Source organism: Cetorhinus maximus, chromosome 2 (assembly GCF_964194155.1).
Source record: "Cetorhinus maximus chromosome 2, sCetMax3.hap1.1, whole genome shotgun sequence".
In the NCBI taxonomy this organism is placed as follows: domain Eukaryota; kingdom Metazoa; phylum Chordata; class Chondrichthyes; order Lamniformes; family Cetorhinidae; genus Cetorhinus; species Cetorhinus maximus.
The window spans coordinates 1,877,829-1,887,590 of NC_135880.1; the positions used below are offsets into that span (position 1 = coordinate 1,877,829).

At 52.3% G+C, this 9,762-nt stretch overlaps 1 long non-coding RNA gene across 1 annotated transcript; it reads right to left on the reverse strand.

The window, feature by feature from the left end:
- Nucleotides 1-1,949: 1,949 nt before the first annotated feature.
- Nucleotides 1,950-8,723, reverse strand: LOC144690055 (uncharacterized). Its single transcript, XR_013578743.1, has 3 exons — nucleotides 8,619-8,723; nucleotides 7,863-7,945; nucleotides 1,950-2,137 (listed from the first exon to the last, which is right to left on the reverse strand). It is a non-coding gene; the product is annotated as an uncharacterized LOC144690055 (long non-coding RNA).
- Between the last annotated feature and the right edge of the window lie 1,039 nt (nucleotides 8,724-9,762).

Here is a 9,762-nt window from a genome sequence, read left to right on the forward strand (position 1 = left end):
CCGTACCGCCCTCCCTCAGCTGATGAATCAGTGCTTCCTCCATGTTGAACACCACTTGGAGGAAACACTGAGGGTGGCGAGGGTGCAGAATGTGCTCTGGATGGGGGACTTCAATGTCCATCACCAAGAGTGGCTCGGTAGCAACACCACTGACCGAGCTGGCCGAGTCCTAAAGGGCATAGCTGCTAGACTGAGTCTGCGGCAGGTGGTGAGGGAACCAACAAGAGAAAAAATATACTCGACCTCATCCTCACCATCCTGCCTGTCACAGATGTATCTGTCCATGACAGTATGGGCAGGAGTGACTATCGCACAGTCATTGTGGAGATGAAGTCCCACCTTCACAATGAGGATACCCTCCATCGTGTTGTGTGGCACTATCACCGTGCTAAATGGGATAGATTTCAAACAGATCTAGCAACTCAAAACTGGGCATCCATGAGACGCTGTGGGCCATCAGCAGCAGCAGAATTGAACTCAAACACAATCTGTAACCTCATGGCCCAGCATATCCCCCACTCTACCATTACCATCAAGCCAGGGGATCAACCCTGGTTCAATGAAGAGTACAGGAGGGCATGCCAGGAGCAACACCAGGCATACCTAAAAATGAGGTGTTAACCTGGTGAAGCTATAACACAGGACTACTTGCCAAACAGCATAAGCAGCAAGTGATAGACAGGGCTAAGCGATCCCACAACCAACAGATCAGATCTAAGCTCTGCAGTCCTGCCACATCCAGTCGTGAATGGTGATGGACAATTAAACAACTCACTGGAGGAGGAAGCTCCACAAATATCCCCACCCTCAATGATGGAGGAGCCCAGAACATCAGTGCAAAAGATAAGGCTGAAGCATTCGCAACAATCTTCAGCCAGAAGTGCCGAGTGGATGATCCATCTCGGGCTCCTCCGGAGGTCCCCAGCATCACAGATGCCAGTCTTCAGCCAATTTGATTCACTCCACATGATATCAAGAAATGGCTGAAGGCTCTGGATACTGCAAAGGTTATGGGCCCTGACAATATTCCAGCAATAGTACTGAAGACTTGTGCTCCAGAACTTGCCGCGCCCCTAGCCAAGCTGTTCCAGTACAGCTACAACACCCCCACCACTAAGCATCCCATGTGCCCATCCCAATCCCTACCCCGATTCCCGAGCTACCCCATCCCCCAACCTCCCATCTGACCATCCCCCACTCCCTCAACCCCAACCCCGCATCTCCAACACCGCATGTGGCCCCACCACCACCCCCCCCCCATCCCCTTTCCCAACCTCACTGCTCCCCCACATCATCTACCCAAAGGATCAAAAAGGTGCCATTACATAGCTTGGTGTAGTCTATAGACCACCAACTAGTGGGAAAGATGTAGAGGAGCAAATCTACAGGGAAATTACAGAAAGATGCAAACGTTATAGAGCACTTGTAATGGAGGACCTTTATTATCTGAATATAGACTGGGATAGTACCATTGTAAAGGGCAGAGAGGGGCAAGAGTTCCGAGAGTGTGTTCAGCAGTATGCTTCCAGTCCGATGAGAAAGAAGACATTGCTAGACCTGGTTCTTGGGAATGAGGTGGGCCAAGTAGACCAAGTGTCAGTGGAGGAACATTTAGGGGACAGTGATCATTGTATCATTAGGTTCAGGCTGTCTATGGAAAAGGACAAAGGACAATCCAGAGTAAGAATAATTAACTGGGGGAAAGTCAACTTTAATGGACTAAGAATGGATCTGGGTCAAATAACTTGGGATCAAAGATTAGCCTGGCAAAACAGTGACTAGATAATGGGCTGCACTTAAACAGGAGTTAGTTTGTTGCACAGGCAAGTTAATCCTCACAAAGGGCACAGGTAGAGAAAACAGGTCCAGATTTCATCTAAATCCATTCCCTGGACAACAAAGCAATCGAGAGTGAAAATGAGAGAGACAAACAGTAAAGCCTGGTTACTCACGGGTGACAGTGGCCAACGCTGATGGTAACTATTCCCCCAAAGAAGTCCAGGTACCTGCGACCATCCATGTCCCACACCCACTGCATGTGACCCTGATGGATGAGGAGAGGTTCCTTGTAGTAAGTTATGGCCAAGTGCGAGAGATTCTGTCTCCGGATCCTCAGCATTGCATCGTAAGAGAGACCCTGCAAACAGAGTACAAATCAGGCTCAATAATCTCCCACAGTACTGACCCTCCCACACCCCCAACTTCACCACCACCCCAGCAATCCCCTTCTAAAACCCCCTCCCAATCCTCTCTCTCATAACATCCCTCCCTCTCCCTCCACCATCCTCTTTTAATCCTCAATCATTCCCCATCCCTTCCTCAACCCTGCACAGTGTGTCCGTTGTTCACCTCTCTGTGTCTGCTGTCTCTGTGAGTCTCTGTCTGTCTGCCTGTCTCTGTGAGTCTCTGTCTCTCTGCCTGTCTCTGTGGGTCTCTGCCTGTCTCTGTGGGTCTCTGTCTGTCTGCCTGTGTCTGTGGGTCTCTGCCTGTCTCTGTGGGTCTCTGCCTGTCTCTGTGGGTCTCTGCCTGTGTCAGTGGGTCTCTGCCTGTCTGTGTGTTGGGACGCCATTGGACGTTGGGAACCTCATTGTAATACATCAGCAAATCATCATCAGGCCAGCCCACCAGAATCGTCCCCCGTGACTGGATCATCGGTCCACATCAGCAAGAGAGCACGCTGACGTGTTTAACAACAGCACATAAAAGGCCTGCACTTGGCAGATGCACTTTGAGGGGAGCTCGGATGTGAGCTCACAGTAACATTGTACAGCACTCGCCAGGGTCACCTTTTGGACTTCAAGCTTCAGGGGCGCTGGGGGGGTTCGGGGTTAAGGGCAGCCTGGTCATTGAGGCAACTCCTGGCAGGAGGTGCCCAGGACCTGCTGTTGAACATAATGCACAAGCATTCGGGGTGTGGGGTCAGGGTGAGGGAAGTGACCATGCATCAGGGAAACCTTGTATAAAGCGACCATTCCTCTGTAGCTGAGACAGTTCAGGCACAGCCACATTGATATGATTGGAGTTGGGCCTCCAGCTTCTCTGCCCACTCAAGCAGCACAGAGGCATCAAAGTGTCACCAAATGTTCCAGAGCTTTTAACCTCCACACCTCCCAGCACCCCCGGCACAGACTGCAAACTCATGAGCATTTTAATCCACTGCACAACAGTTGGACGATGTGGGATCTCACAATCCACCTCCCACAAATGTACCCATGAGGTCACGGATGTCACCTTCTCCATGGCTACAACTTTGTGCATTTCGCCCGGGACCGGGACAGCCAGGATACAAGGGCCATTGGATTCGCCCTGATCTCGGGATTCCCACAGGTGCAGGGGGCAATCGACTGCACTCATGTGGCGCTCAGGTCTCCATCGCTACACTCAGTGAACTTCATCAACCGCAGGGGCTTCCACTCACTGAACATGCTGCTGGTATCTGACCACCACAAACACATCCTGCAGGTCTGCACACGGTTTCCAGGGTGTGTGCACGATGCCTACATCCTGAGTCACTCGCGGATCCCTGCAGCCTTCCAGGGTCCATAGAGGCAGCAGGGTTGGCTCCTTGGGGACAAGGGCTACCCACAGAGGCCGTGGCTGATGACACCCGTGTGGCAGCCTCAGACTGCAGCAGAGCGATGGGATAATGAGGCTCATGCAGCATCTCACAGCTTGGTGGAACAGACCATCGGGATGCTGAAGATGAGGTTCCGGTGTCTGGACCGGTCTGGTGGGGCCCTGCAATACAGTCCACAGAGGGTATCACACATCATCGTCGTCTGCTGCACCCTTTACAACCTGGCGCTGCAACAGGGAGAGGAGCTGTCTGAGGAGGAGATGGAAGAGCTGGAGGTCTCCTCTGATGAGGAGGACGCTGACGGGGATGAGGGTGAGGGGGTCCTCGAAGGCGATGATGATGAGGATGAGGCCCTCGCACTGGCCAGACGAGGCAGGCGCACTCAGAGGCCCTCATAGCTGCCTGATTCATGGAGGATGATGACAACATGCAGTGAGGAGACTCCATAGATCTTCACATAGTCTCTGAGAATGTCTGACTCCTGTCTGGCCGAGGGTAGCTCCCTTACGCTCCATGATCAGAGCCATCTCAGAGACGCAGCCATGAAACTTTAGATGCATCTGATGCTGTGTCCGCCTTCAGCACCTCAGCCCTTCAGAAGCTGGTGCTCAGCATCACTGGTCACAGATGCTGGTGAGATGGGGGCCAGCCCCACCTTAATGGTGCTGAGAGCACAGAGAGAGAATGATGGAACTCTGTGGCGCCTGCCCACTACATTCTGGCAGCAATGACCAGCACTGTCGAGGTGCAGACATCAGTAATATTTCCAGGGAGTGTGAGGCTAGACCATCACTGTGGTCTGAAGGCTGCACAGACACAGGGAAGAGGCCCTGGACTGAGACATCTCCCTTTATCCTGTGCAGAAAGGTTTCACATCTGAGTGACACGAACACTGCTCATCAGAACAAGGAGCCTCAGGCAGGGAGACATTGTTGGGAGTTTATTGACAATAGTGAACAGTCTGTACAAGTGATTAACATCCGTGCCCAGGCTGTGCAATTACTTTTACCTAACTTTCCTAACCCTGCCGCTGTGTCTTGGTGCTCCCGGGACATCCACAGTGGAGGTGGAGGCAGCCTGCTGACTGTGACGCCCTGTCTGTGATGACTTTGGCGGGCGTCCTCTGGAGGGCTGAGACCTGGAGGGTCCCGGCCTGCTGTCGGGGTCCTGCTGTGTGGCAGTGTCACCCTCCTCGGCCTGTGGAGCTGGAGCTGCTGAGGTCACAGGAAGAGGGGATTCGGATGGGCCGGACACTCCCAGAGTCACCTGGGTGGATGGCCCCGGACTGTGCACCTGCTGACCCTCCTCCCTATGGGTGCCCGAGGGCCCCAGGCTGACTCCGTGAGGAGAAGGAGTAGCTGGAGTGAGATCGAGCTGCCCCACACCTCTCTCGCGTTGACACGGTTGACACTATGGCATCAGCGATGGGGTTAAGCCCGCGCAGCAGTGCAGGAGCGATGTCCTGGACCAAGGTCTCCATGGCGGGTGCCATCCGGCCAGTGTTGACCTCGGTGCGTTGCAATGCCGGCGCTATCACCTCAGCCTGAAGGCGGACGGACTCCTCCATCGTGCCTTCCAATCTGAGGAGTGCAGCGGACATCCCTTCCTGATGTTCCCGAGCTTGTCTTTGCAGCTCCGGAAACTGTGACATGACCGAGTCCAGAGGCTCCTCATCTGACTCGGACTCAGTAATGTTCTGGCCTCCAGCAGCCCTCTGAGTGCCGGGGACCTGGGAAGTCCCTCCCTCCGCCTGCTGTGGATCAGACTGTGCGATGTGCTCACCAGATTGTGATCCCGAGGCTACTCTAAAGCTGGGTCCCACCGAGGTGTGTGTCTCTCCGCAGGTGGAGGGTTTGGGTGGGCGCTGTGATGGGACTTCAGGGAAGGTGCCTTCAGATTCCTCTTCAGAGGTTTTTTCGGAGCTTGCTTGGAGGCCCTGGGTCATGGACTCCGTCAGCTGCTTCCCAGATGTGCCTGCGCAAGCAAGGGGAGGTAATGAGTGCATGGTAGTGGCCTGTGAAAGAGGACACAGCACTCACGGCATGGTTGTCTGATGGATGTTGCACTGCTGCGTCCTCACTTGGTAGAACAGCGTCGACCTCACCATCAGCACAGGACCGACCCCGGTCATCGCCGGCCAGCTGGATGCCTCTGTTTTCAAATTCTGAGAGAGCTTTGAATTCTGGCATCCCTCCACCTGCTTACGACCTTTCCCTCCTGTTGTGAGCCAGTTTGTCCTGCATGGATAGAGGTGGGGAGAGTGTATCGGGATTCCTGCCGGGCCAGATGATAAGTAAGCTTGGCCTGTGTGGGTGGTGAATGGTCCCATGGACGGGATGAGGACAATGACGGTGAGTGTGAGAGAGTGAATGGTGATGTCCTTCGCACTGGCAGTGAGTGAGGGCCCTGTGGGTGTGTGATGGGTTTGTGAGTGTGTGAGTTGGGAGTGATGAATAGAGTGACTTACCCTGGCGGAGCGGAGGAGATCATTCATCCTCTTGTGGCACTGGGTGGCTGTCCCCTTTTACAGGGTGTTGGCACTGCCCACCACTGGCACTGCCTCTCAAGCTGGGTTGGTGATGTTGCCGTCCCTCCTGCGGCCAGAGTGGGGGGTATAGGACATCCCAGCGGCCTCCACAGTGTCCAAAAGGCACTCAAGGGACGTGTCAGTGAACCTGGGGGCTGCAGTCTTCTTGCCTTTCAGGGCTATGTCTTTGTGCAGCACCCTGGGCTGGAAGCTCTGTGAGGTGGTGCGCGGGTTTTAAATATGGCGCCTGGCGTGAGGAAGCGGTGAGGTGAAGGTGTGACAGGCAAATGACACCCCACCTACCATGGAAACCACCTGTTTCCCGGGAATGCAGGAATGATGCAGTGGGTTTGGGACAATAGGGTGAGATCACTAGTCATCGCGGCCGGCAGATACAACATCGTTTAACCCATCACTTGGTACAAATCAGGGAAAATCCCACCCTCTGTCTCTGTGTCTCCATCCGTCTCTGTCTCTCTGTCTCTGTGGGCCTGTCTCTAACTCTTTGTTTCTGTCTCTGTGGGTCTCTGTCTGACTCTGTCTCTCTGTCTCTGTGGGTCTCTGTGGGCCTATCTCTAACTCTGTCTCTGTGGGTCTCTGTCTGACTCTGTCTCTCTGTCTCTGTGGGCCTCTGTGTCTGTCTCTCTGTCTCTGTGGGCCTGTCTCTAACTCTGTCTCTCTGTCTCTGTGGGCCTGTCTCTAACTCTGTCTCTCTGTCTCTGTGGGCCTGTCTCTAACTCTGTCTCTGTGTCTCAGTGGGCCTGTGTCTAACTCTGTCTCTGTGGGTCTGTCTCTAACTCTGTCTCTCTGTCTCTGTGGACCTGTCTCTAACTCTGTCTCTGTCTCTGTGGGCCTGTCTCTAACTCTGTCTCTCTGTCTCTGTGGGCCTGTCTCTAACTCTGTCTCTCTGTCTCTGTGGGCCTGTCTCTAACTCTGTCTCTCTGTCTCTGTGGGCCTGTCTCTAACTCTGTCTCTCTGTCTCTGTGGACCTGTCTCTAACTCTGTCTCTGTGGGTCTCTGTCTGACTGTCTCTGTGTCTCTGTGGGCCTGTCTCTAACTCTGTCTCTCTGTCTCTGTGGGCCTGTCTCTAACTCTGTCTCTCTGTCTCTGTGGGCCTGTGTCTAACTCTGTCTCTCTGTCTCTGTGGGCCTATCTCTAACTCTGTCTCTGTGGGTCTCTGTCTAACTCTGTCTCTGTCTCCATGGGTCTGTCTCTAACTCTGTCTCTGTCTCCGTGGGCCTGTCTCTAACTCTGTCTCTGTGGACCTGTCTCTAACTCTGTCTCTGTGGGTCTCTGTCTGACTGTCTCTGTGTCTCTGTGGGCCTGTCTCTAACTCTGTCTCTCTGTCTCTGTGGGCCTGTCTCTAACTCTGTCTCTCTGTCTCTGTGGGCCTGTGTCTAACTCTGTCTCTGTGGGCCTATCTCTAACTCTGTCTCTGTGGGTCTCTGTCTAACTCTGTCTCTGTCTCCATGGGTCTTTCTCTAACTCTGTCTCTGTCTCTGTGGGCCTGTCTCTAACTCTGTCTCTGTCTCCGTGGGTCTGTCTCTAACTCTGTCTCTGTCTCTGTGGGCCTGTCTCTAACTCTGGCTCTGTCTCTGTGGGTCTCTGTCTGGCTCTGGCTCTGTCTCTGTGGGCCTGTCTCTGTCTCTGTCTCTGTGGGCCTGTCTCTAACTCTGGCTCTGTCTCTGTGGGCCTGTCTCTAACTCTGTCTCTCTGTCTCTGTGGGCCTGTCTCTAACTCTTTGTCTCTGTGTCTTACCTTATATTTTTCTGGCTTGAAGTCACATGGAGGTATCTTGGGTATTTGCTGGTTGCAGGATTCTGGGGGACTGGTTCCTGCACCTGGGGGACAGGAAGCTGCAGTTAGTGTGAATATTAACAGAGATCAGGAAGCTGGGTCTCACTGCGCAGTGCAACTACGCCACAAACTGCTGTTTATAGAGAGTTACCTGAGTGTTGTCATTAATCCTGACAATTACAATGGAGGGAAAACTGATTCACCAACAATTATTGACCATTGTCAGTCTCCCTGAATGACAGAAACTCAGTTTCAAACAGTTCTGAAGAGTCATATGGACTCGAAACGTTAATTTTGTTTGTCTCTCCACAGATGCTGTCAGAGCTGCTGAGTTTTTCCAGCATTTTGTGTATTTATTTCAGATTCGAAATGCTGCTGACTGGAATAAGGAATGTCCTCACATGTAGGGTATATGGGAGTCGGGGGTGTTGATTCACTTTCTTGTGAAACAGGAAAACATTAACAATCACCGAATTAAAGAATGGAGCTTATAACAGTGGAGACTATTCAGCCCATTGTGTATCTGCCAGATCTTTACTAATCTCACTGTCCCATTCTCCCCAGAACATAAATAACCGGAGCTGGAGTAAATTGAGCCAGTGAGAGAAACAGTGGGCATCCCAAGCCCCCTGTCCCACACTCGGACCCCTCTCCTGGTGTTTTCGGTATATTTGGGTCTTCAGACTCCGGGTTTCCCTCTTGCTCCCAGTTTCTTACCAGATATGAGAGTCCTTAAAGCCCCATGGCCTGTTACTGCTCCCTGTCTCCTGGCTCCTGCTCCAAACAGTGACCACAGCAAAGAGTACATCGTTCTGACCCAGAATACTGCTTGGAATTCAAAATAAACCCTAGTTAACGAGAGGGAGGGAGTGGGTGGTAAGAAAACTCACCAATAGAAAACTGGCTGGGACTGAAACTGAACTTTACAGTGAACTCTGTACTGTAATGGAATGCTTAAGGCATTGAGAGTGAGAGAGACAGAGAGAGAGAGAGAGAGAGGGACAGAGAGAGAGAGAGAGTGACAGAGAGGGAGAGAGGCAGAGAGAGAGCAAGGGATAGTTATGAGGGACAGGGAGTGGGATAGAAGGAGAGAGTGGGGGAAGGAGAGAGAGATAGAAAGATAGACGGAGAGACAGTGAGACAGAGAGGGGGAGATTGACAGAGACAAGGGAGAATGTGAGAGAGAAAGGGGGAGAGGTAGAAATTGAGAGCCAGAGAGAGAGAGAGGGACAGAGAGAGAGAGAGGCAGAGAAAGTGAAAGACAGAGAGAGAGGGAGGCAGAGATGGACAGAAAGAGAGAGACAGAGAGAGAGAGAGAGGAAAAGACAGAATGATAGAGGGAGGTGAGAATCTGGGAGCTGTAGGTGGGCAGAGAGATTTAGGGCTTTGACTACAGAAATCACTAACAGCTGATTGGGTATTAACAGTAAATAATTAAAAAGGCAAAGGGGATGTTCACCTCCATCTGTAGGTGAGACATAAAGGGGTGGAAGCTGCCTTCCAGCTGCAAATATCTGGTTAAAGCCCATCTGGAGTCAGTGTGTTCAGCTCTGGGCACTAGCCTCAGGAAGGGGATATTGGCCTGGGAGAGGGAGCAGCGCAGATTCCCCAGAATTATCCTGGGGAGAATTAGAAACACAGTTTGCATATTCTGGGTTTATATTCCCCATAGTTTAGAAGATTAGGGGGTGATCTAACTGAGAGGCTAAAGATGTTTAAAGGATTTAATTTTTAAAAGTTGCATAGCCTGGACAAGGTGCTTTTGCCTGGTGAGGGCAGGTCTCTGTGAATGAATAGATGTGACTCTGAGCAAGTGTAAGTGAGCCACACTCTGAGCCCAACTGATAATCTTAAACTAGTT